The sequence below is a fragment of the Protopterus annectens genome, chromosome 1.part0, assembly GCF_019279795.1.
Source record: "Protopterus annectens isolate FY-2018-M chromosome 1.part0, PAN1.0, whole genome shotgun sequence".
In the NCBI taxonomy this organism is placed as follows: domain Eukaryota; kingdom Metazoa; phylum Chordata; order Ceratodontiformes; family Protopteridae; genus Protopterus; species Protopterus annectens.
In genome coordinates, this window is record NC_056725.1 from 1,376,640,767 (window position 1) to 1,376,668,606 (window position 27,840).

The 27,840-nt window shown below is 41.8% G+C and overlaps 1 protein-coding gene across 1 annotated transcript in view; it reads right to left on the reverse strand.

Moving 5' to 3' along the window:
• Positions 1-27,840, reverse strand: part of RNGTT (RNA guanylyltransferase and 5'-phosphatase) — a 2,413,358-nt gene that overhangs the window by 2,169,233 nt on the left and 216,285 nt on the right. The gene's annotated exons all lie outside the window — the stretch shown is intronic.

Below are 27,840 nucleotides of genomic sequence, written 5' to 3' on the forward strand. Positions count from 1 at the left end.
AAAAATGTATAACAGACTATGAATTATCAGCACAATAGTGAGCTACTGGAATGACTTAAAATACTTTAACTTCAGAGTTGATTTTGCCACAGACTCTGCAGGTAACCCATACTATAAAGTTATGAATTTAATTCTCACAAGTCAAGCAAATTATTGCCAAATTAACAAATCAACCTTCAAATTACCATTCACCTGAAGTACAAAACAAAAGAGCAAATTATATCCCTTAAAGACACAATCTGCAATTTATCTTATACACATACAGCATCCTCTGACTAACATTAAACTGTAAAAGGATCATAACATTACACTGTAAAAGGACCACTTGGCTAAGTGCTGAAATAATAAATCTGGCTTTAACAATTCTGCCTTTTTTAAGTATAGACTGGCCAAAGGGTAAACTCAGTATATAAGTGTACAGGTGACAGTACAGAAAAGATGCATATTCACAATGGGATCTGACTTACAAAGAGGTATCCCGTGGTGGGTAACTGTTGGGGTTTCCTTTTCTACATTTCAGAGTGCATGCATCACATCAAGCCCTGGACTAAAAGCACCTTATCCAGCCTCTACAATCTCCATGTAATAAATGAGTACAAACAGGGAAAAAAAATCTGTCCATCCATTTTCTAAATGGCATGTCCTGATGAGGGTCATATTACTAACAAGATGAAAATGGCAGGGCATACCTTCCTATCTCCAACAGTCTCCAGCTCAACCTGTGAGATCTTCCACATTCCCAGGCATGTTCAGCGATTTAGACCCTCCAAAAAGTCCTGGATCTGCACTGGGACCTTCTCCTAAATGCGCATACCTGGCTCACTTCCATGGGAGGTGCCCAGTGGATAACTTCTGAACTGACCCCTCATAATACCTAGGAGCAGAAGCTGTACTTTAGATCCCTCAAGGAGTACTAAGCTCCTCATTCTGTGATGGAAAGGAAGAATTTTGGAACATACACATCAGTAAACTGAGCAGTGAACTGTGACTCATTTCTCACTTTATCACTACAACTGGTGCAATACCTGCAGTGCTGCTGCCAGTATACCCATCTGATGATACAATACCTGCAGTGCTGCTGCAAGTGCACCCATCCATTGGAACAATACCTGCACTACTGATGCCAGTGTACCCATCTGCTGCTACAACACCTGTAGTGCTTCTGCCAATGTACCCATCTGCTGGTACAATACTTGCAGTGTTGCTGCCAATGCACTCATCTACTGATACAACACCTGCAGTGCTGCTGCCAGTGTATCCATCCACTGGAACAATACCTGCAGTGCTGTTGCCAGTGTACCCATCTGCCAGTGTACCCAGCGGCTGGTAAATACCTGCAGGGTTGCTGCCAGTGTACCCATCCGCTGGTACAATACCTGCAGTGCTGCTGCAGTGCACCCATCCACTGGTACAATACCTGCAGTGCTGCTGCCCGTGTACTCATCCACTGGTACAATACCTGCAGTGCTGCTGCCCATGTACCATCCACTGCTACAATACCTGCAGTGCTGCTGCCCGTGTACCCATCCACTGGTACAATACCTGCAGTGCTGCTGCCCATGTACCATCCACTGCTACAATACCTGCAGTGCTGCTGCCCGTGTACCCATCCACTGGTACAATACCTGCAGTGCTGCTGCCCATGTACCATCCACTGCTACAATACCTGCAGTGCTGCTGCCCGTGTACCCATCCACTGGTACAATACCTGCAGTGCTGCTGCCCATGTACCATCCACTGCTACAATACCTGCAGTGCTGCTGCCCGTGTACCCATCCACTGGTACAATACCTGCAGTGCTGCTGCCAGTGTATCCATTTGTTGAATAACGCCTGCAGTTCTTCAAGGAAACTTGGCTGTAAACCAGACGCTTTACAACTAGAATATGAATCTAATCCTCACATGAGAATCAGCTAAAAAAAAAAAAAACTGAAGTTGTTTAGTGTGCTGCATTACTGCTTCTTATGCAGCAAGTTGCAGGAAAGTAAATCTCTCACTTTTATTGATATATCAACAACAAAAAGAAGCACTTAGGCATATATTTCATAAATTATTGCCAATCCAAAAAGAAATTGCCATTTATTAGACATCAGTCCTAGGCAAAAACATAAAGTAATACAAAGGCGACAGAGCTGAAAAAAGCCCAAAACTGAGAATATGATGAGCTGCATAACTCGATATTACACAATAACTGGCCATTAACATTCCAAAAGGAGCATTGATCATCCCAACCAGCGTGCCCATTGTAAATCCAAGCATATACCAATGGAAAAAGTCTGATCGCCTGGACTTTTTTCATTAATATATGCTACAAAAATGTACTTTACTTTGGCATTACTGTACTGTGATCCCTTTGTTTTATTTTAAAAAAATTACAAAGACTGGAGACTTCAAACTGAAGAGAGAGGCAGCACAAATAAAAGGATAATCAGGTACATTATACAAAACTAGAAAAACATACCCGATTATCCTTTCATTCTCTCGTCCCATCTCTCCACACATTGAAAGTCTCTTGGTTACTTTTTTTTTTTAAAGACAAAAATAAACAATAGCGATCTTCCTTTCTCTGCTGCTTCCTTTACACAGCACTGATGTACTTCTGTGAGGATGGGGACGAAAGTCCCATAGACATGCGCAGTACATCAAGAAAACTCCAGGATACAAGAAAAATGCAGAGCAGCAGCACCACGCTATTAAACAAAGGCATTATTTAAGAAAAGTAAGCTTTTTTTTCTTAAATAATGTCATTGTATAATAGCAATAACAGACTCTGTGGTGTGGTATATTTAAGATTTACCTATGGTTGGCTTTGTTTAATCACTTGAGCTTTTCCCTCTTGATTAAACCACACCAAGTGTGGGTAAATCTTCAATATACCACACCTAAATAATTTGTTATTGTTATAACAACATACAGAATAAACGCGAAGCCGGGGGAGGAGCAGGTTTCGCAATTAATGCAGCTTCCCTTTTGTGACGGCTCTAAAATTTCAGTGTTTAATTAGTCTACTTTTCAGTTATCTGAAGAAACTTGAAACTGGGTTTTAACTTTCAACCAAGTAGGAGGGCAAATACTACGAAGTCCTTGATAGAGTTGAAGTTATTTTCTTGTAAATTGAATTTAAAGTACATTTTAAGTGATGTGAATTGTACAAATTTAATCCGTAAACCATCTATGTATAATCCCAGTTTAACATATACTATTAAAGTCTTTGAAAGCTTTTGTGTAAATGCTATTTGGAATTGTCTATCAGGCAAAAATGCTGTCAGTTTTTATAACCTTAATGACAGTGAAAGTAGGGCTTTGAATGAGCTTAAAAGTAGAACTGACTTAAGGTTCATGAAGGCGGATAACGGGGGGGGGGGTGATTATGAATGTGGATGACTACAACATTGCTATGGAAAATATGTTGTCTAACCCTGTCCAATATGCAAAAGTTGAGAAGTTAGACATCATTAAAAGTTATGGTGTTATTTATGGTATGTTACAGGATTTACTTTTGAATAATGACATCAGCAATGAGTTATTTCAATTTTTGTATGTGGAGGATCCCAGAACAGGTGTAATTTTTGGGATCCCAAAGCTTCATAAGTCTACCACCAACCCCCCTTTCAGGCCTATCACTTCTGCTTCGGGTAGTTCTACTGAGTGTATTTCTTTGTATTTGGATCATATGTTTAAGCCATGTGGAAAGAGTTTACCCTCCTATATAGCTGACTCATGAGATTTTTTAGACAAACTAAGAAGTTTTGGTTCAACTAACATTTCTGACAATTTAGTTTTATTTACAGCTGATGTGGTATCTCTCTTCTCCTGTATACCACAAGATAAGGGTGTAGATTTCGTAAGATGGTTTTTGTGTAAATACACTGATATAAGCAATAATAATATTATAACATATATGTGTTTGTTAGACATTTTATTGGAAAAATGCATTTTTTATGTTTAATGGAAACTTTTTCAAACAGCTGAAGGGAGTATCAATGGGCACTACTGTAGGGCCCACATATGCCAACCTTGTATTAGGGTGGTGGGATTTGGAAATCCTACCTAATGTTCCATGTTTTGGTAATATTCTTTTTTATACGAGGTTTGCAGATGATTTGTTTTTTATTGCTAGGGCTGAAGATTTTCATGTGCAGGAATTTGTAGATGCTTTGAGTTTGTTGTAGGTGAAGTAGGTACCAAGGTGTCTTTTTTAAATGTTAACATAATTTGGGACACTATTAGTAAAAGGTTTCTTAGTACCATGCATAGAAAGGTTACATTTTGTAACAGTTATGTTCATTTCAAAAGTAGGCATCCAAACTTTATTAAAAGTAATGTCCCCAGAGGACAGTTTATAAGATTATCTCGTATGACGGTTGACGATTTCCTGTCAAAATTAGAGTTTATTAAGGGTCTTTTTTCTGACAGGGGGTATCCTTCAGAGATACTGCGTAATGCAGCAGATGAAATTATCAGTAGAAGGTATAAGGACTTTCCTCCTACTTTAACACATGGCTTTCACAAGAAAGAGGTTGTAGTGGGACAGTTAGATAATGTTAACAACAAGACTAGTGACAGTTCCAGTATGCTTTAGAGATGAGTGTAGATAGTCACGCTATACGTAGAATTATCTTTGATAACTGGAAGGTCATTGCAGGTAATCCTGATGTAGCCAGGGTTTTGGGAGACAGTCCATCTTTTGTTTACAAAAAGAATAAAAGTATAAAACAACTTTTGAAGTCTAATAGAAGTCATTCTGGTGCCAGGGTTACTGTTGGGAGTGGTGGGGGGATGTTCGAATGCTCTGGTTGTAGGGCTTGTAGATTTATTTTTGAAGGAACCATCATCTCCTTAGGCCATGTGGATAGAACTTTTATGGTCCCTGGCCGGGTAAATTGTAGTACTGTAGGTATTGTTTATATTGCCTTATGTTCTGCATGTCCTGCCTTTTATGTTGGCATGTCCACTAGGAGTTTAAGAAAAAGAATTTTGGACCATGAGTATGCCATTAAAACAAAAAGCTCCAACAATGCTCTGTTTAAGCACTCTATTGCACGTGTTAACTGGGAAAAAAATTTACTTTTTCTGTGTTGGAGGTTTAGGCAGGACATAAGGGAAGGCAACTTTAGAAATCTTGTGGCCCAGAGAGAGGCTGAGTGGTAATTTAGGCTGGCCTCCTATATTTCCCCAGGTCTTAATGATGTTGTGAAATGTTTTTTTAAACAGGAAAGTGACTATTAATAAACATTAGTTTTGGTTGTTTCCTACAGCACTAGTTTATTATCTTTTAATCAACAAAGTTTTCATCACTGAAACAATCTACCTGCTTGCATTTTATTTTATTTTGTCCTATGGCTTTTAATCAGCATTTAAGTATGATGTAATTAGTTTTAATGAGAGTGGTGTGCTGACTGGCTGGAGTTAATTGTTTGTATTATTTAAATGTTTAGCTGACTGAGTTCTTATGTTTAGTTTCTGAAGAAGTCTGTTGGACGAATAGCAAATATTAAACTTTGACTACGCTAAAAACTACTTACTGGAGTCCTCTTGGTGTATCATTTGGTGTTTTTTTGCTTCTCAAATGTCAAGCTTTTAATAAACACTAGATGCAACTCTGGGTTTCGGACGGACAAGGCTTGTTGGCAAAAGCCTGAAAATGTATACATTTACTATACCATTAAGAAGGTATACATTCCCTACACTTGCCCATCAGCACCAGAGGTGCTTCTAAGAGCTGTTGCCCAATTTTGATACATTAGTGTGGAGTCGAACATAAGGGCATGGCAAGAGCATAATTCAGCTAGCAGATGAATAGATTATGACAGCATAACTTAATTTTAAGATAACTATATATGGGTTTTATACTAATATCAGGGTTTGAAACCAGATTCAGGAAAAAAGCTGTAAAAAGCCAAGATCAGATGATAACCAGGTACTTACAGAGATTTCTAAGAATGAGTGATACAATATCTTGCAAAGTTTGCACCAAATATACCAGAGGTAACTATGCATCTAAGAAAGCTGTTACTGCATAATGCAGACCAGGAATGGAACTATGAAGAGTAAGAGAAACTAGTAACATATTACAAGGTCATACTACAAGTATATGTTAGTCAGACAATTAAGAAACTGTTATCTTACAAGATGGAGAAGAACATCACAGAATGTGCTCAAACAGAAAAGGAACTCCTAGCAAAGTGTATGACTGGAAGAGATTCCATAAATATGAATATGAAAGAATTTCAACTGAAAACCTACCACAGACCCTTTCAAAGTATTCAAAAAGTCTTTGTATAACGCACCTCTCAGGACTGTAGTAGATATTAATCCATGCAAGTACAACCTTAAACTGAAACGAGGACCAAAAAGGATGTTACATATATAAGATATACCAAGTAGTCCACATTTACATGAAAAAGCAAGAGCTGCTAGTAAAAAGTACAGAATCTTGGGGTAATACCACAATTAACAGTGATGGAAGAAAAAGTAAAAACATTTGACAGGTGTACTGATGCTGACTTTGAAATGCAGCTACTGAAAACATTACAAGAAACAGACGGCCTTAGCACAGCTATCAGTAAGCAAAGAAATCCAGACTTGTTTCTCTTTCGGCGAAGAAGCTGCATGCATGCAGGGTTTGGTGTACAAACCTGATAATACTAACAGTTCGGAATCAACAGAGAAGACAAGAAAGGCTGCAGAAAATTGCATCAGGGACTACTACTAAGTACAAAGGACAAGAAATAAAATGTTTTAGCCATGAAATGCATCTCAAATAGAACAAGCATTACAGAGTTGTACAAAATGCATGGCATACTAGAAAAACAAACTAATCTTTGGGTCAACTGGGTGCTTATTTGTTCCGTTTCAAAGAAATTATGCACCATTCCATGTAGATTATCCAAAGTTACATGAAAAGTACAGTTTTGTACCTACCATAAATGTAGATGTTCGAGTGTTCACCCTACTGCAGTCATCACACTTGGGTTATCCTGCCGTCAGGCGGTCCCGCAGTCAGCCTGAATTCCAAAGTCTTGGTCCGGCGTCGGTTGCTGTCGCTTCTTCCCTGACGTCAGTGCGCCAGGAGTATATAAGAGGCATCCAACACCATTTTCTTCAGTTTTTCTTGCCCCAGATATCAGGTGCCCCCAATAGGTAGGCAAAATATATATATATATATATATATATATATATATATATATATATATATATATATATATATAAACCCTTAGGCACAAGCAAATACACCACAGAGGTAGTATAGGATAGAGTGATAGAGATAAGTTCAGCTAGTTCAGAGGGGATGGAGGGAGGGTAACCTGGACTGCAGCAGGGTGAACACTCGAACATCTACATTTATGGTAGGTACAAAACTGTACTATGTTCATCGTGTTACCCTGCTGCAGTCATCACACTTGGGTTGAATCCCAAAGCTAAGGATGGGAGGTGGAGTCAGACAGGGTTAGAAGAAGCTAGTAAGCCCTGCAAAACTGCAGTGGCAAAATCAGCTCTAGTCTAAGAGGGGTAAAGTGATAGTGTTTGGTGAAGGTGTGCACTGAACTCCAAGTAGCAGCTTCCAGAATATCCTTGGTTGGCACTCCCCTGAGAAAGGCTGCTGATGTAGCTGTAGCCCTGGTGGAGTGGGACCTAATGTTAGTAGGTACTGGTTTCCCATGATGTATGTAGCAAAAACGTATGCAATGCCCTATCCATTTTAAAATGGTCTGTTTTGAGATCGCTTTTCCTTGTGATTTTATAGCATAGGCTACAAAAAGTTGGTCAGTTTTTCTGAAAGCCTTAGTTTTATCCAAGTAGTAACGTAATTGCCTGTGAATGCCCAAAGAGTGCAGGAGTCTTTCTCCTTTGTTCTGGGGATTTGGGAAGAAGGTGGGCAAGTGAATGGTTTGGTTTAGGGCAACACTGGATACCACCTTTGGCATAAAGGAAGGATTAGTTCATAGAGAGACTCTGTCTTGATGAAAAATGATGAAAGGTTCCACTGCCATTAGTGCCTGTAGTTCTGAGACTCTTCTAGCTGAGGTTATTGCTAGTAGTAGGGCAGTTTTCCATGAAAGAAATTTTAAGTCGGCTGAAAAAGCTGGTTCAAAGGGCGACAGTGTAAGCTTTTCCAGAACAAAGTTGAGATCCCAAGTAGGTGTTGGAGCTCTCCTTGGCGGTCTTAAGTTCTTAGCCCCTCTGAGGAACTGTCTTAGGAGTGGATGTGAGAATAAAGGAGGATCCGTGCTGTAATGAGCTGAAATTGCTGAGGCGTGGATCTTAATGGATGAAAAGGAAAGTCCTTTGTGTAACATCTCAATTAAATATTGTAGAATCTGAGTGATGTTTGGATCAAGGGGGTTTAGGCCTTCATTCCAGGCACAAAATCTTTTCCATTTGTCTGAATAGGTTTTCCTGGTGCTGGGTCTCCTGGCCTCCAGAATGACATCCATAATAGCTTTGGATAACGGTGTTGGCTGGTTGTTTAGGTAATTTGCCATGCAGCCAGGTTTAAAGTCTTGAGCTGGCTGTGTAGAATCTGATGGTCTCGCTGGGTGAGCAGGTGAGGAATTTGTGGCAAAATCCATGGTGGGCCGTGGACCATGTTCCTTAAAATTGGGTACCAATGCTGGCGTGGCCAGTCTGGTGCAACGAGCATCATTTGTGGTCTCTCTAATCTGGCTTTCAGCAGCACCTTTGCTAGAAGAGGTAGTGGAGGGAAGGCATACACTGTTAATGTTTTCCAACTGAATGAGAGGGCGTCCACTTTCCAAGGTAGTGGATGGAAGGTCCTTGTGCAAAATTTTTGAAGTTGGTGGTTGAGGGGGCTTGCAAACAGATCTAATGTCTGGGCTTCCCCATTTTTGAGCTATCATTGCAAAAATTGTGCTTGTAATTGAACCTGGTAAGACAGTGCAGTGTTCCACAAGGTCATTACTTGCCTGCATAGAGGGTAGGAATGTGTGCCCCCTTGCTTGTTTACGTACCACATGACTGTGGTAGTGTCAGTCTTTATTATTAGTTGTCCTGGGTGTAGAAGGTCCTTGAAAGCTGTTCGGACATTCTGTACTGCTAGCATTTCTTTTTTCATTGATATGCAGATGCCTCTGATCTGCAGTCCATTTGCCCTGAATGCACTGCCCTGCCATGTGTGCTCCCCAGGCATAGTCCGATGCATCTGTTGTCATAGTTTGCCTGGCTGTGGGCAAGGTGAAAGGCTGACCCTTGTTGAGGCAACATGCCTGTGCCCACCATAAAAACTCCTGTTGAAGGCAGGGAATGAGTGGTATCATGGTTTCCAAGCTGTGACTGTGCTGAGTCCATACACTTTTCAGGCACCATTGTAATTTCCTCATATGCAGTTTTGCAAATGGTATTAGTAGTATGCAAGATGCCATGAATCCCAAGGTATGCAGAATTTTTCTTTCAGGGAGTTGGATCTTTGTTGCCATTATTTTGAAATATTGAAACAGCTGCCGTTGCTCGTCTGGCATGAGATAAGCCATCTGGGCCGTTGTATTCAAGCTGGCACCCAGGAATATTATGTTTTGTGAGGGCACTAGTTTTGATTTCTTTTCGTTTACTGTGTACCCTAGGCAACTTAGAAGGTGTTCGACAAATGCCAGATGCTTTAAAAGAATGTCCTTGCTTTCTGCTTGAATAAGGCAGTCGTCCAGGTATGGGTATATTTGAATTCCTCTTTGTTTGCAGTATGCAATTACTGGTGCCAGGCATTTTGTGAAGACGCTGGGCACAGTAGATAAGCCAAAGGGCAGTGCAGAGAATTGATAATGTGTTGAACCTGCAATGAAGTGGAGGTATGCAATTTTGTCTGATAGGGAAATGCAGGTATGCCTCCTTGAGGTCCAAAGTGACTAGCCAAGCATTCTTGGCCAGCATGGGAAAAAGCTTCTGTAGTGTTAGCATCTTGAATTTTGGTACTTGCAGATAGGTGTTCAGAATTGAAAGATCCAGAATGGGTCTCCATGCTTAGTCCTTTCTGGGGACTAGGAAGAGTCTCGAGTAAAATCCTTGTCCTTGCTCCTGTGTAGGTACCTGTTGAATGGCTCTCATGTCCATGAGAGCTGTAATTTGTTTTTGTGCCTCTGCCCATTGATTTGGTGGCAGGTTTGGCATTCCTTTGATCCTTGGTAAGGTATGAAAATGGAATCTGTATCCTTGAGAGACAATGTTTAGAACCCATTTGTCTTTTGTGATGATGTGCCAGTTGACTGAAAAAAATGCTAGTTTTCCTCCCAAGGGAGTTGTCAGGAGAGATTTGCTTCGTAGTTTGAGGACAGAGTCATTGTGTTTGTCTTCTGCTAGCTTGGGGCCTGTCTTCTCCTCCTTTCTGGGTAGCAGAACCCCATTGGCGAGGTTTGTAAGGGCCCTGTGACTGACCTCTGCCCCTTGGGCATCTGTATTTGCCTCTCTGTGATCTGTCTGAAGCTGGAAAGGACCAGATTTTTGTTGGCCAATTTCTGCTGAAACGAGGGGGTTGTACCTGCAAAAAATCCTTGACCGTTTGCATAGACTTTGCCTTATCCTCCATTTTCTTTAAAAGCTCTTCTGCTTTGACACCTCATAATACATCCTGCTGTAAAGTTGCATCCAATATTTTTGCTTTAACATGGTCAGGGAGGGTTTGTTCTTTTAACCAAGCATGTCTACGTATGACAGAACCAGTAACAGCTGCTCTACAAGAAGCTTCCAATGAATCAAATCCACATTGTAAAGTATGTTTGCCCACCTGTTCAGCTGCATACAACAGATCCTGCATTTCCTTTAATTCAGGCTGTTCTGAATGTGTGCTCATTTTTTGTTTTAACTGAGACATTAGGAATTGTTGATATTTCAACATGTGAAACTGGCAATTTAATGCTCTCATAGCCAGAGTAGCTGAGGTGTACATTTTCTTTCCCCATATATCTAGGGCTCTGGAATCCCTTTCAGAGGGCACAGGATTTTTAGCCATAGAAGCTTTTGCTCCCTTAGGACCCTGGGAAATAGTTTCTGGGTCAGCTACAGGGCTTTTATAAAGGAATTTGTCTGAGTCAGGTACTCTGTAGTATCTGTCTGGTTTGGCTGGAGCAGGAGGAAGAGAGTCTGGATTTAAACTAAACTCCAAGTAAACATCATCCACAATATCTAAAACTTAAGGGATAGCAAGAGGTCTGTGCTGGGGTAGTAAAAGGAACTCTCGGAGCCTTTTCCTAGAATCTGAGTAATCCTGGCCTTCCCATTGGAAATGTTCCTTCATGGTATGTAAAGTTTCCCCAAAGAAGTAGTCTTCAGGGGGAGATGCTGAGGGAATAGAGTCTTCAGCATCAGAATCTTCATAAGGTGGAAAAGTGTAATCCTGTTCCTCAGAAGAATCTGAGGAGAGAGAAACCTGGTCAGAGGATGCATAATCCTCCTCTTGTCTTGGTCTTTTATCAGGAGGGGGAATGGGAACCCCTGATAAGGATAATCAAATATTCAGCCATCTTAAGCATCTGTTTCTTAGGCATGGGGCCTTGAACTGTAGACTGATGTACAGTTTTCTTTGGTTTTAAAGGAGTTTTAAGTTTAGCATAAGATTTAACGGTGAGTGTAGTCAGTCTGACGACACCCTCTGCAACCGAAGGTGTTTCCATTGCACCGGTGTCTAGTTCTGCTCCGGTGTCAGTAGATGGCTGCATCGGCCTAGCCAACTCCGCTTGGGAATCCGCAGCTGTCTGGGGTTCCAGTTCTGCGGTCATCAGGGGCTGCATAGGCGCCTCACTGAAAACCGGAGAACCGGCGACAGGCCCAGCTGAGGTCTCTGTGTCTGGCTTATTCCTAGGCTGCCTGTCCTTATCCTTGCGTTTTTTATGAATGGCGTTCGTCGGCTGCTCCGACGGCATGGTATAATTAAATTTCCTACCAAAGTAATGCCATGCGAAGTCAAAACGGCGTTTGATAGTTCGTTTATTAAACCTAGCGCAAAACCGACAACCTGTGACGTCGTGGTCTGGGCCTAGGCAAGGAATACAATAGGAATGGAAGTCCTTATGAGGTATTTGCTTCCCACAAGAAATGTAATTGTTAACTTTTTCTGACATTGGACTGAGGCAAGAAAATGTTCCCCAACGGGGTACTTCGCTTTATTGAAGACTTTGGACTGAAATTCAAATAAAAAATCTCAGGTGTCGGCCGACCGGCACTTGTGAACTGCTTCTGCTTTGGGCACCGTGCAGCAAGAAAGACCGAAGAAAATGGCATTGGATGCCTCTTATATACCCCTGGTGCACTGATGTCAGGGAAGAAGCGACAGCAACCAACGCTGGACCAAGACTTTGGAATTCGGGCCGACTGCGGAACCGCCTGACGGCAGGATAACCCAAGTGTGATGACTGCAGCAGGGTAACATGATGAACATAAATTAAAATGAAAAAAAAAAAGTGTAATTAGTAGATTTAAGCCCATACCCTTAAAACACAGGATACCTTATTGTTCACATATTTTACAAAGCCTGAAATGTTTAAGTCAGGAATTCAAAAGATTTGTGCAGCAATGAGAATCACATATACAATGCCCAATTTAAACTATTCTCAGTCAAATGGACTGAACTACGCAAACAATGAAGAATCTCAAGAAAAAGAGCTATAGCAAACACTACTGGAATTATCATTATCCTGCAGTTTTGGAATACAGAAATACTCCACTGCAGAAACTCAGTCAGTGGTGTAGAAGGGTAGAGCTCCAACTATGGCCTTTGTGACCAAGGTTCAAATAGTAACTTGAGCATTTGATGAAGTTGCCAAGGGAGGAGGTGCACGCCTATCCTGAGGAAAGGAAGGACAGGAACAAGGACACAAGTATCACAATTCTGAGAAGGTTGGGTGGTGATGCAGAGTGTGTCCTGCGGCAGGTTGTTGAACTACCATGCAACTTAATGACGAAAGCATGCAATGACACATATATAAGAGCACACAGTCATAAGAGGAAGACAAAGTGGGCCCATGCAGTGATGTGGGCAACTTCTCTCTGCCCAGGAGTTTGAGTTAGAACTGCAGGAGGAAACACCTCAGTTACCAGGATTCCTGCAAGGACACTAGCAACCCTTATGGCTGTCTATACCAAGGTTTTTTAGGACAGCTCTTTTCCACACATGGTACTGGGGTTATCGTTCCTCACACAGAGGGAAAAAATGGTTGAGTATGACTGGGTATAGCTAGACTCTGTATGCATGGAGGGGAAAAAATATGACCTGAAAAAGCTGTTAACAGGCAGAAGGATAAAATGCAGATTACCTGCTTCAACTATGTCATTAATACCTGAAAAAAAGAAGTCAAGTACTCGGCATAACGTTCCATCTGTGTTGTCCATTTTCATTCTTCCTCAACATATCGGTTTGGACCCGATCCTCGGATCCGACTAGGCCTCTGTTTCACAGCTCATGGATACTACAAGCTCCTGAGCTCCTCTCTTGCCTACAATGCTGTAGTCATTCTCTATATCTTGTTTGCAGCTTCTTATTATATAATAAAAAAATTCTAACTTTAATATGGTCACTATTTGGAGCTCAAATACAAGGAACTTTGGTTCTTATAATACTCTTCCGCTCTTCCAGAAGTCATCAAGAGAAAGAGCAGGGGGCTGCAGGGAGGGGATTTAAATACGAATGAAAATGGACAACACAGATGGAATGTTATGGTGAGTACATAACTTCTTTATCTGAGGTTGTCAATTTCCATTCATTCCTCAACATACGGGGCAGAGTCCCCAGCTACCTGAATCCTGGGTGGACTCAAAGAAGGATATCTATTTTATTTGACATTTGTTTACTGGAATGCTCCAACTGGGTCTACAGAATCTGTTTTCAGTGGAGGCCCAGGGAAAAAAGCTCCACATACAGTACAACACAAATACAATATAGTCCAAAAACAATACAAGTGACATGAGAAATACTATACAAAAATAACTTGATAGAACGCAATCTAGGCTACAAGATACACTACACATCTGGACAATTTTAGAGAGTTATATCATTACAGACAATTTTAGTAATTCTAACAACATATAAATACCCTAGGAGTACATAAAGTGTACAAAAGTAAAATAGTATGCATGTAAGTACAATGTATGACATCCGTTGTTATAGTACATGAAAAATAAAATGTTGGTTTCAGTTAAGAAACTAATAGCAGAAGAGTTAGTGATGTAGAAAGACAGTGAGAGAGTTAAGAAGAGAGGCATTACAGACTGAGCAGTAGCTTAAGGATATGGTATAGAAACAGAAAAGGAGTTGAGAGTTATTTCTGAATACTGCTGAGCCGAAGGCTGCTCTTCCCCTAGAGACCAGATCCAACTTGTAATGAGTAATAAAAGTATGAGGGTTAGACCAAGTTGCAGCCACACAACTATTGTCCATGGAAGACCTGAATAAAAAAGCTGATGAAGTTGCCATTGACCTCGTTGAATGGGCTCTTAAAGGCTGTGGCAAGACCAGACCAATATTTTTGCAGACAAAGGAAATGCAATCGGTCACTCGCTTTGATAAGGTTACTTCCGAAACTGGTTAACCCAATCTGGTTTCTGAAAAGGATACATATAATTGATCTGATTTCTTAAATTTCTCCGATCTGTGTAGCTAGAAGCATAATTGTGAACATCTAATAAGTGCAAAATGTACTCACGTTTGTTTGAAAAATTTGGAAAGAATACAGGGAGGTTAATAGATTAATGTTAGATCCTGACACCACCTTAGGAAGAAAGGAAGAATTCGTTCTTAAGGAAATCTTATTCTTACAAAAAATTAAACAAAGAGGCTTAAAAGATAAAGCTTGAAGTTCTGAAACTTTTCTGGTTGATGCTATAGCTATCAGAAATTTAGTTGTCCAAGTCAAATATTTCAATTTATATTTTGTAGCTGGTTCAAATGGTCTCTAAATTAGGACCTGTAACATTAAAATCAGATCCCACAGTGGAGTAGGGTCCCTGAAGGGTGGTTTGAGTAGAACGGTTCCTTTTAAAAATGCCTTACAAAGACGTGAAAAGTCACCATAGACTTATCAACTCCAATATGGAAATTGGAGATGGCAGCTTATCTGTGGAATGACTAGCCCCTTCATTAAAAATAAAAGCCAGGAATTCAAGACTTTTAAGTACTGGAACTGAAAGGATTGATGTCTTGTTGCCGTGCCCAAAAGACAAATCTTTTCCATTTGCTCTTTTAAAATTTTCTACTGGAAAATTTGTGGGATGACAAAAGAATGCTGTGGACCAAGGAAGAGAGCTTGGGCTGTCTGGCTATCAACAGAATTGGAGATACCATGCAGTCAGCTTTAGGCCCACGATATCCGGGTGAGTATTGTCTGTCAGGTGAGACAGGAGGTCTAGAATTGGATCTGAACTAGATGATGCCAAAGGAAGTGAAAACAAATCTGATGAGGCTGATAAGGGTCAATGAGATTGATCTTGCTATTCAATCGGGATGCTTTCTGTAGAAATTTGGAGATAAGCATAGAGGAGACCTGGGGGGCAATCGTGAAGGAGAGCGCCTCTCGGTGACTCTCCCGGTGGGGGGAATAGAGCAAAAAACCTGCTGCATTTGTTGTTCAGGGGAGATGTAAATAGGTCACGGCATGGTTGGCCCCGTTGTTGGAATATCATTTCCGCAACCTTTTTGTAGAGAGACCACTCGTGAAGTAGTAATATGAACCTGCTCAACTTGTCTGCTATCTCGCTGGATTTCCCTGGCATGTGCTTTGCTATCAGAAATCAATTGGAAGAGATTGCCCACTGCTACACACTCATAGCTTCTTGACTTAAGGAGTAAGATCGGGTTCCTCCTTGCTTGCTAATATACTACACTACAGGCATACTGTCCTTTTGAATCGCAATAGTTCCGGAAGAGAGAGAGTCTCGGAACGCCTGCAATGTTAGGAGTACTGCCCTCATTTCCAGGGCACTGATATGCATTTTGGCCTCCTTGGGGGACCAAGTGCCTTGAACATTCTTCCTCAAGAAATGCCCCCAAACTGATCTGGGAAGCATCAGTGGTCACTATGGCCTTGGGGTGAGGGAGGGTGACTGGACGATCTTGTAAAATATGATCCAACTGAATCCACTACCAAAGGTATTTCTTGCAGGCCTGAGTTATGCTGATCTTGGTCGACACAGACTGATTTAGAATAAAGCATTGGGTCACTCATGTCCACTGAAGAATTCTCATATGGCATCTTGCTAGTGGAACTAAAACTACTGCTGCAAACATGGATCCCAGGGTCTGCAAAATCAGTCTGGATGACATGAGTGAGTTCTGAAGAACTTTGCTGACTTGAAAACAAATAGTTTGAACTCTCCTGACAATGGGAGAGAAGTTGTCATTGACTTGTTGAAGAAGGCCTTTATGAACTCTAACATCTGAGACAATTGAAAACGAGATATTTTGTGACTGACTAATTCCTAGATTGGAACATACCTGCAGAACATAGTTCAGAGTTGCTATCAACAGATGCTTGGTGGAAGCGGTAATGAGCCAGTTGTCTAGATATGGAAGCACCCAGAATCCCTGCAGTCTCAACTGAGCTGTTACTACTGCCATGTGTTTGATGAACACCCTGGGGGCTGTGGTGAGGCCAAAGGGCATTACTCTGAACTGGTAGTGATTGGCTCCCACTCAGAAGTGTAGATATCTCCTGGACTGTCTATTCATTTTTATGTGATAGTATGCATCCTGGAGATCTATTGAGCATATCCAGTTGTCCTTGTGCAGAAAAGACAAGATGGACTGAACCATGACCATCCGGAATTCAGTACACTGAATAGACTTGTCCAGAATGCTGAGATCCAAAACTGGTCTCCAGTCCCCTCCTTTCTTTGGCACTAAAAAGAAACTTGAGTAAGTTCTGGATCCTTTCTGGTCTGGGGGGGACCCTCTTGGATGACTCTTTTTTTTCTAACAGCTTTTGTATTTCCAGAGTTGCTGCTTCCCTCTCAGTGGGTGAAACATTTTTGTTCAGTAACGGAGAGGGTAGGGAAAAGTGAATTGTATAAACTCTGGAAATAATCCTCTGCACCCAAGCATCTTTTGTGATGTCCAGCCAAGCTCTCTGGTGCAGGGATAATTGACCCCTGGTTGCCTCCAGAGGGGTACAATCAGGCCTCCTTTAAGGAGCACTGATAGAGTCTGTCATAGAAATTCTATGGACCTCTGATTCTGTGGGCCTCCTCTGCCATGTGGGCACTGTTTCCCCCATTTGAGTTCCTGCCTCTGCCCCTGGGGGAACTCTCTCCACATGGATCATGGAATGGACCCTGTAATTTCCTGAATCACATTTTCCGACCTTGTTGATTCCTCAAAAAGGTTCTTTGAGAAGTCGAAAAACATATACCCACTCCAGACTGGGTCTTACCTGAAGCGTGTGTCTTTTTCACCTTGGGGCTAAATAATAAACTTCCATCAAAAGGAGCATTGGCAAAGGACGACTTGAAGGGGTCTGCAAAATCACAGAGACACATCAAGGCAGGTCTCCTGATGGAAATACCCGAATCCGCCGCTTTTGAGGATCCTTCAGCTGCATGTGAAATAATCCTCATGGATGAGTCTGAAATAAATTGGAGTCTGCCTCAGAAGAACTCAAGAAAAAAGTTTCCCCAACGGGGTACTTAGCTTTTACTAAAGACTTCGGATCTGAAATTCGAACACGAAAATCTCAGGAGTCGGCTGACCGGCACTTGCGAACTACTTTTGCTTCGGGCACCGCATGGCAAGAAAGACTGAAGAAAATGGCATTGACTGCATCTTTTATACCCCTGGTGCACTGACGTCAGGGAGGATGCGACCGCAACAGACGCCGGACCTACACTTTGGAATTCAGGCCGACAGGATAACCCAATTGTAATGACTGCAACAGTGAAACACGATGAACATCTGGCCCCTGAGAGACACTTTTTAAGCTCATTGATGAAATCCCTGCACAATCTGGTGAAGTGCGCCAAGTAATTCAGAGACCTGACAGCAAAGGTCACTGAGGCATACACATGCTTCCCAAATGTGTCCAGCACCCTAAACTCTCTGTTAGGGGGATGAACAGAGGAACTCTGTTCTGAGAGTTCTTTCTTGGTGGCTGCTACTACAACCCTACCATCCACTGGTACTCCTTTCTTCCAGAATTCTCTTCCCTTCTACGGTGCCAGGATCCTATCTGGTCTCTGGGGGATCGGCTCAGCAGAATCAGGTTCCTTCCACTCCCGCTGAGAGATCAAATCAATGAGCTCATCAGCGGGTTTATCACTCAGGAAGTAGATGGACAAGTACCAAATGCCTCCAGGAATACAGTTTCCTCTTGAGAAGGGTTATTAGTAGACCAACCACCTTTTGTTAAAGGATCTCTACAATGTCTCCGAATGAGACGTCATCAGGTGGTGATCTTGGAGACCTTTCCCTTCATCGAAATCGGTATCCTCTGTGTCAGAGTCCTGAAGGGAGTCCAAGTACCTCCTCCTGCACTTCCTCTTCTTAGGGACTTCTGTGGGATATTTTGGAGAAATATTGGAAGAAATAATTATTTCCTGTAGAGTAGCCTGGAGACTTTGGACTGGCTGTCCCTGTGGAGTAGAATGTTGAGGCTCACAATACAAAGACATATGAGAACCAGAGGAAAGATCCAGTGGAGAGGCATCTGACCTCTAGAAGAGAATACTCTCTCTAATACCTCAAAGGAAGAATGCCCTGGGGAGAAGGAAACCACTAGAGCAGAGAAGGCATATTTCTGGAAAAATGGCTCCCTCCGAAAAGAAGACACCCCACCTGAGGCAGGAGTCGGAACCTAGGTATCGAATCCATAGGCTCTTACAAATTTGGAGTCAACTCCAACCCCTCGGATCAAACAATGCTTCGGGTCAGAGATTCGTTCGGCTCCAACACACTTGGAGCAGGAACACTCAGAGAATATACTGGATCCGAAGACAAAGCCATCTTCGGATCCAAAACAGACGGTGCCGGGAGTTTCAGATCCATGGTCTCTGAAACTGAAGGATGGATCGAAGGAGGAGCCAAAAGTGGTGGGATCGTACTAGTGAAGGTCTATGGACCCGTGGGTGTAGCAGCCAGGTGAAATCCTATCTGAATTTGTGTTGAGAGAAACTTCATCATTCTGTCCATATCGGCTTCTGTGAGACTTCTGGACGAACAGGAAGCAGCTCTGGAAGGTGATCTAGAATAATGGTGCCTCTCCAGGAAAACAGATGGGAACAGAGACGGTACAGGATCCAAGGAAGACACATATCTAGTTCTAGGTAAGTGCTTAAAGTCATGATGATACGGATCTGGTGTCTGAAGAAGTCTGATCTGAAGGCTTGATTTTTGGATCCAAAGTTTTTCAAGTTTTCCTGAGCGGTTCTGAGGTCGGATCCAAACAGAACTGAGAGGAACAGGGTTGCTCGGAAAGTCTTTCATTGGCTTCCTTACTCTCAGATTTGGAGGGTTGAGCTCCAGCAAGTGATTCTTCAAAGGCCGAAGGATGAAGGCCCTTGAGAATTTGTTTATTTTCCGGTCTAATGCTCTAGGGTTAAAGCCTTTACAGATAGAGCATGAAGACTGCAAATGTTCAGGACCTAAATGATGAATGCAGAGATCATGGGCATCTGACAATGGAATTTTACGTCTGTATTTGCTACAGTTTTTAACCCTGATGGTTTATCTGCCATTTTACCACACAAAAAATTTGCAGAAGCAATCCCACATTTAGAAAGAAAATAACAAAAGGGAAGTTAGAGCAGAAGGGTTGAAATATAGATATATACAAAAATATACTTTTTTATTATTATATAGGAAAGAATGGAAAGGAATACCAACAATGGTATTAAAGAAATACCGACAAGCGGTAAGAGAAGGTTACCAACAATGGTAATGAAAAGTTACCAATGGTAACAAGAAAAAGACAATATTACTGCTAACTAGGTAAAGGGAGGATAACGAAGAAACTAGAACCCTACCTAGGAGGTAAGAGCTGGGGAAAAAAAGTATCAGGAGTCTAATTAATGAAGTGGATTGGTTTGTGACCGCCCACATCTGAAGAAGTGCTAGAAATGAAAAAAAAGTGTTGAATATGTTTATGTGTTTTGTTGTTTTGTGGCTTTTACTATTAAATGGATGTCTGCCTACATTTCTCTCCATGGCTTTATTGTTTCGCTGAACAGTGGCATCCAGGTTCATTCTTTGGTTTATTTCTATGATGTTTCCTTGTTTGCCTGCTTTTTGGATTTACTGAAAAAAATCTGAGACAAAAGTAGTTTTCTGCAGTTTGCATTATAATGCTATCAAATTTACAGAACTGAGACAAGCTATGAAAAAGAGTTGCTTTTAAAGCAATTAAATAAAGATCCAGTATCAACGCACCAAAGACGTAGCCAAATCAGGGCACGAGGCAGCAGTACAGTCCAACAAGTTTAATGGTGCAAATCCCAGCCAACACACTACAATCAAGTACATAAACGCTAAAAATCCCCCGAGCGTTTTCGAAAAAATCTTCATCAGATGTATGCAACCCCATGTGCTAAGAACACTTACATATATATGCTAAACAATTAAAACTAGCCAATCAAATCAAACCTACACATCAAGGCTGTGGTCAGGACTTAAAACAAAAATGAGCTGTGCAAAGTATATAATTAAAACATAAAAAAAGTGGGACATATAAATGTGGAACATGTTCCCAATGCCCTTTTATCCACACTGGACATTCAATTTTTATTGAGGCTAGATCGAGATTGTGTCCATAGTAACAAATTTGCAAACTGTAACACAAGTGGAGTGATTTATTTGGCCTCTTGTGATGCTTGTAAATCATTTTACGTAGGGAAAACAGAAAGAAGGCTGAAAAATAGAATTTATGAGCACATGTACGAAATTAAAAAAGAAAATATTAAAAATACTCTTTTTAAACATAGTTTATTTTGTGACACAGCTTATTTCTGATTTTTGTGTTAGAAGTGGTTCCCAAGGACGTTACAGGTGGTCAATGGGAAGCAAAATTAGAGTATAGAGAGTTATTTTGGCAAATTTTCCTTGAAGCTACAAAAAATCCTGGTTTGCATGAGGCTATATCTATTGTTCCAGTTTTAAAACTTAGAGCTGAGAAGCTTTAATTGGCTTGTTTGACCACAAGAGGACTTTATTATTTTACAATGTAAGATATCTGGACTCTCTCATTAGTTTTGTGTTGGATGTGTATATTAATAATATATAATATTATGTAAATTAAGTGAGTTTGCTCTAATATTTTAATATTTTATTACTTTTAAAACTTAGAATATATACAGTTTTTAATGGCATTTCTATATGTTTTAATTATATACTTTGCACAGCTCATTATATATATTGTTTTAAGTCCTGACCACAGCCTTGATGTGTAGGTTTGATTTGATTGGCTAGTTTTAATTGTTTAGCATATATATGTAAGTGTTCTTAGTACATGGGGTTGCATACATCTGATGATTTTATGAAAACGCTCGGGGGGATTTTTAGCATTTATGTGTTTGATCGTACTGTGTTGGCTGGAATTTGTACCATTAAACTTGTTGGACTGTACTTCTGCCTCGTGCCCTGATTTGGCTACTTATTTGGTGCGTTGATACTGGTTCTTAGTTTTTTTTCACATACATCTGCGGATCTGTATTTTTGGTTTTTGAAAATTAAATAAAGATCCTTTGTAGTTCATGGGGAAAACTGAGACCTGTGCAGAACAAATTTCAGAAATCTGTAAAAGAAAAATACATCAGAGTAACATGAAAAAACACCACCAAATCTGTCACGTACTATAAGAACATTTAGACTGTGAAAAATGTGATGGTCGAGAGCTGCAGAAAGATAGAGAGTCCTGAAGTTGTCACTCTAAATGAAGCTGCACTTCCGCAAGAATCACCTCAAAAGCAAGATCGGATGTACAGTGTAAACAATGCTTAGAATAGTGTTATGATAACTGTAATGTACAAAGTGTACAAGTTTCCACAAAAACATTCAGTCAACTAAAGTAATCTATAATGGGATACTTTTCCTAAGTTATTATGCACTCCTTCACAAATTTTTGGGAGAAATTTGCCCTAACCCACCATGTGAAGGGCTTCATCTCCACACCCCCTTACTCAAAATAACCAACTCCATGATTAGGCAACATTAAAGAAAGTGATAATTTTTGAACGAGGTAAAGTGCAGCATTTTCAGTAGATCCTATTTCACAGATGCACATACTTAAAAAAGGGGAGTTATTCATGGTTATATAGACCTACTACTAAAGAACCAGCTGCAGTGGTTAGCACTTTATGTGGTTAAGATAGGGGGATCCCGGTCTGCTTCAAAAGGGGATATTAGCACTGCTCCATGAGGCTCCATACCAAGGCCATTTCTTTTTTGGACTAATCTTTTCAAATAAAAGGGAAATGGGATGTGGACAATCAAATATGCTGATGATTACAAACTGGGTAATACAAGTACTTCAATAAAAGATGCTAAAGTTCTTCTAGATAGTCAACACAAAATACAGATATGAAGCAGCAGTAATGACCTCACCTTCGATATCAATAAATGCAGCATCATGAGACTTGGTTCAAAGAGCACAGATTATAATTACAAAATAAATGGTCAAATCATAAAATGATAAAACACCATCATTAAGGGCCTAGGCACAATGGTCAACAATTTAAACATGTTTGTTTCTAACAAAGTTAAGAACGCATATTCTGTAACCTATCTAATTCTTAAATAATAAATAATAGTCACTGAAAGATCACTATACCACTTTGGGTGAGAGGATGGCATAATGATTAAAGTGTTTACCTTGGAGACACAAGGTGCAGGGTTTGATTCTCACCTGGGGATAATTGACTAGGCTTAAAATTTGCCCACAAGGGCAGTTTACTAAATATAATGCTGCCATTTCTAGCCTCTGTACAAGCCATCTGAAAGAACTTCAAAAGATATGAAAATGTTTTACTACAAAATAGTCATAGTTTGTAATATGATCCACTGGGAAAGGCTTCAAGAACTATCATTATATTCCATTTCTTAATGATTATTTAGAAGTGACCTTATCTGGCCTATAAAGCAATGTCAGATCCCATTCTGATTTGAAGTCTATATTTGGAATATACTGCTGGGCAATATACACTTACAATAATGTTACATCTGTTGGAGAAGGTCCACCCTTAGCAATAACAGGAGTAAAACTGCAACTCTGGTCACCTTAGCATATGAAACTTACCCAGGCTAAAGGCCACTTCCCTTTTACCCTTATTGCTCTCCTAACGAGAATCCACCCCAAATCTATGATCAGAAATAATGTGTGCCTTCACCAGAAGTCCACTGACAATATCTGTATTGAGGCAGCGGAAGAAGGGTAGATAAGTTTATGAGCACAGACCTTATGCAGACTGAATGTTATAATAAGCATATCAATTTTGTATCCGTTATGCAGAGGTCCACTACTCAACAATGTGACAGAGTTCCAAGCTTATCCACCTGGGTTGGAACTTTCAAGGGAATGTATCCCCAAGAACTGTGGCCCCAAAAGAAAGACCTAGATCTGGACATCACATCCAGTTCACGGTGTTCTGCAAAAGTGTTCAGTGAGATCCACTTAGCTGCTGAACACACATAACAATGCATTTGTGAAACATGCTTAAGAGATAGCAACTGCCTGGTTGAATAGTTAGGAAAGAATACAGATAGTCTGGTAAACATTAAGATAAATCTGAGTTACTACCCAGGGTGCAGAGGCTTAGTTCACAATAACATGCTATCCGTATGGAAATGAAGGGCTGACACTGTTTTGAATTTAAAACTTGTTCCAGTACAATGTTTCTTCAACTTTCATGGACTAGAAACCCTACACAAAAATATTTATTTTTGTGGAATCACTATGAAAATTTCCAAAAACCAAAAGAATCCAAAGAAAACATTTACACATAATGTAAACTGCACCAATGCAGAGTAAAAAAAGGAGTTATGTACTCACCATAACGTTCCATCTGAGTAGTTGTACTTCATTTGTCTTCAACCTGTGGGTTACGGATCCATATTGTATCTGAGCCAGCAACTATTACTAGCACCTGCTCCAAGCTCCAAACTCCTCCCCTTACCCATAATACACCTCCACTGCCTTCCATCCCCAGATCGAGTTTGCCGAGTCTTATACTGATAACCCGACCTGAAAAATTACTTGTGACCTATACTGCAGCCATATGCTGATGGCCATGGCTGATCATATGCCAAGGTCCGGGGGAAGGAGGGTGGGACGGTTGAAGGCAAATGAAGTACAACTACTCAGATGGAACGTTATGGTGAGTCCATAACTTCTTTATCTGAAGTAGTTTACATCATTTGGTCTTCAACCTGTGGGTCAGAGTCCCCCAGCTACTAACTCCTGGGAGGCCCTCATGGAAGGATATTCCGGAGCACCGTGGAAACAAAGGATGCTCTCTCTCCTTCTGGAAGTCAAATCCAATTTGTAATGAGAAATAAACATATAAGATGAGGACCAAGTAGCTGCAGAACAAATATCATCCAAAGACACTCTAGATCAAAAGGCTGCAGAAGTAGCCATGGAACTAGTGGTGCCATGGACCTAGTGGAATGAGCTTTCACCTGACCTGGAGGAGACATGCCTGTCCTTATATACCTGAAGGATGCATGAAGAGATCCATCTACCAATAGTGACCTTGGAGATAGGTTTCCCCAAAAAGGGTGTACAGAAGGATACAAACAATTGCTCAGATTTACATAAATTTTTTGTCCTGTGCAAATAGAATCGTAACTGTCTATGAACATCCAACAGGTGGAATTTGTATTCCATCTTGTTAGAAAAATTGGAAAAAAACACAGGCAAATTAATGGTCTGATTGATATTGACTGGTGAAGCCACCTTAGGAAGAAAGGATGGATTGGTTTGAAGGAAAACCCTATCTTTGTGAAAAATCATATAAGGAACTTTGATGGACAAGGCCTGTAATTCTGAAATCCTTTTGGCAGAGGTAATAGCCACCAGAAAAGCTGTTTTTCAAGATAAAAATTTCAGATCTGCGGTTGCGGCAGGCTCGAATGGTGGAGTGACCAAAGCTTGAAGAACCATAGTAAGGTCCCATGGGGGAACAGGATCCTTGACTGGGGGGGGGGGGGGGTGCAACAAAAAGGTGCCTTTAACAAAGGCTTTACAACAGTCTGGAAGAAGCTAAAGAGGCAGAACCCTCACCCACATGAAAATGAGAGATGGCAACCAAATGAACCTTGACAGTAGAAGAACTAGCTCCATGATGAAAAATATCAGCTAGAAAATCCAGAATGGCAGAAATAGGAGCCGTGAAAGGGTCTAAACTCCTTTGAGAGGCCCAAAAGGAAAAACGCTTCCACTTGCTGCGATAAACCTTCCTGGTCGAAGACTTATGAGCAGCCACCAGAATAGCTTAAACTGAAGAGAATAGTCCACGAGTCCTAGCAATCACAGGAACTGGAGCAGCCAAGCTGTGAGCTTCAGACTGTCCAAATTTGGATAAGACACCCCCAAAGGGTGTGAAATTAGATCCTGAATGGGATCTAGGGTCCAAGGCGGATCCAGGAGGTTAGACCAAAGGAAGGGAAACCATACCTGGCGAGGCCAGAACGGGACAATGAGTATCACTTTGCTCCCCAGTCGACGGGCTTTCTGTAGAAACCTCTGAATAAGAGGTACCAGTGTGTAAGCATACAGAAGACTGGAAGGCCAAGCATGAGCCGGCCGGGAGTTCAGAGAGAAAAACTCGCTGCATTTCACGTTGGAAGGAGATGGGAAGAGATCGCAGCAAGGTTGACCCCATTCACTGAAGATCTGTTCCCCTACTGACATATTCAGAGACCACTCATAAGGCATCAGAATGGTCCGACTTAACCTGTCCGCTAGGATGTTGGACCGACCCGGAATGTGCGTTGCGATGAGAAGGTGACTGGTGGAGATCGCCTATTCCCACACTCGCATGGCCTCGCAACAAAGGGGGTAAGATCTGGTCCCTCCCGGTTTGTTGATATACCAGACCACTGACATGTTGTCTGACTGAACTGCAATCTTTCCCAGAGGAAGGAAGGCATGAAGGGCCTGCAATGCTAGAAGGACCACCCTCATCTCTAGAACATTTATGTGCATGCTGGTCTCTATGGGGGACCACAGGCCTTGAACTGCTCTGCCCGAACAATGCCCCCCCACCCGAGTTGGGAGACATCTGTGGTCACTGTGGCTTGGGCCGGGGCTGGAACAAAGGCTCGTCCCTCCAAAATGTCTGGAGAGCACATCCACCATAGGAGGGATGACCAACAGACTCGACTGAGTTGAATTGGATATGCCAATGGCAGTTCCAACAGGGACCATTGTACAGCTAGAGTCCACTGTAGAATTCTCATGTGTAACCGGGCACACAAGAGAAGAGTTATGGTCGCCGCCATTGAGCCTAAGGCCCTCAACACTGATTCCGCCATTGGGAGATGAGAGTGGTAGATCAGACAGACATGCATCCTCAGGTTTAGAACTCTCTCCGAGGCCAGGAAGATTTTGCACTGAAGAGTATCTGCCCTGGCACCAATGTAGTCTATCACCTGTACAGGATCTAGGAGAAATTTGGATGTGTTGATTGTGATCTCAAAACGCAGGGCAAGAGTCAGGAAATAATCCCTGGTTTGGGAGAGTAGATGCCTGGTGGGAGCAGTGAAGAGTCAATTGTCCAGGTACGGATAGATCCGAATTCCCTGAAGCTTCAGGTGAGCCGCTACCACTGCCATCACTTTGGTAAACATCCTGGGGGCTGTGGTGAGCCCAAAGGGTAGGACTCGAAATTGGTAATGATTAACTTCTAGCCGGAAGCGGAGGAACCTTCTGGAGCTTCTGCGCATTTTTATGTGATAGTAAGCATCCTGGAGGTCTAACGAGCACATCCAGTCGCCCTCTTGCAGGTACAGCATGATAGACTGTAATGTGACCATCCGGAACTTCTCTTTGGCAACTGATAGGTTCAGGGTAGAGAGGTCCAGAATGGGTCTTAAGTCCCCATTTTCTTTGGCACCAAAAAGAACCTAGAGTAGAAGCCCAATCCGGACTGATCTGGGGGGATGGTTTCAATGGCTCGTTTTTCTAGCAGCTTGGAAATTTCCTGTGCTGCTGCCTTCCTTTGTGTGGGTGGTACATCTGGAAGGTGTATGGGAGACTTGGGGGAACCCACGAAGGGGATAGAGTATCCTCTGGATATGATCTAAAAGCACCCAGCGGTCTGTTGTTATGGACTCCCATACCGCTAGGTGCAAGGACAATTGTCCCCTGACTGCCTCCAGAGTAGAGCAGTCGGGCAACCCCTCAGGGTTGTTGCCCGGGTCTGTCCGAGAAAGGTTCTAAAGACCCAAAATTCCTCAGACCCACTTTGCCTCTGGGCCGGCGTCCATTCTGTCTCCCCCTACCTCTAGGGGAAGAAGAGCCCTGAGTGTCCCGGGAATACTGTGACTTCCAGAACCACATCTTCTTTTGCCCTCTCTGGTTCCAGGAAAAAGACCTTTGAGGGTTCGAAAAGCGGATCCCGACGGCAGACAGTGTCTTCCCATCCTTCTCACTCTGGACTAATGTCTCAAAGTGAGTAGAGCCATCATAAGGGGCACTGGCAAAGGACGCCTTGAAGGGTTCCGAAAATTGACATAACCTGAGCCAGGTGTTGCACCTCATGGACACGCCGGACCAAGCCGCCCTAGCCGCTCCTTCCGTAGCATGTGAAAGGTCGTATGAATGTGTTGAAGACTGCTTTTAGAGTGACCATCTTTGCAGAGAACGAAGCCTTGTCCTCCTGCAAAATGGACTTGGGGGGGAGACTCCTCCAGCTCCTTTA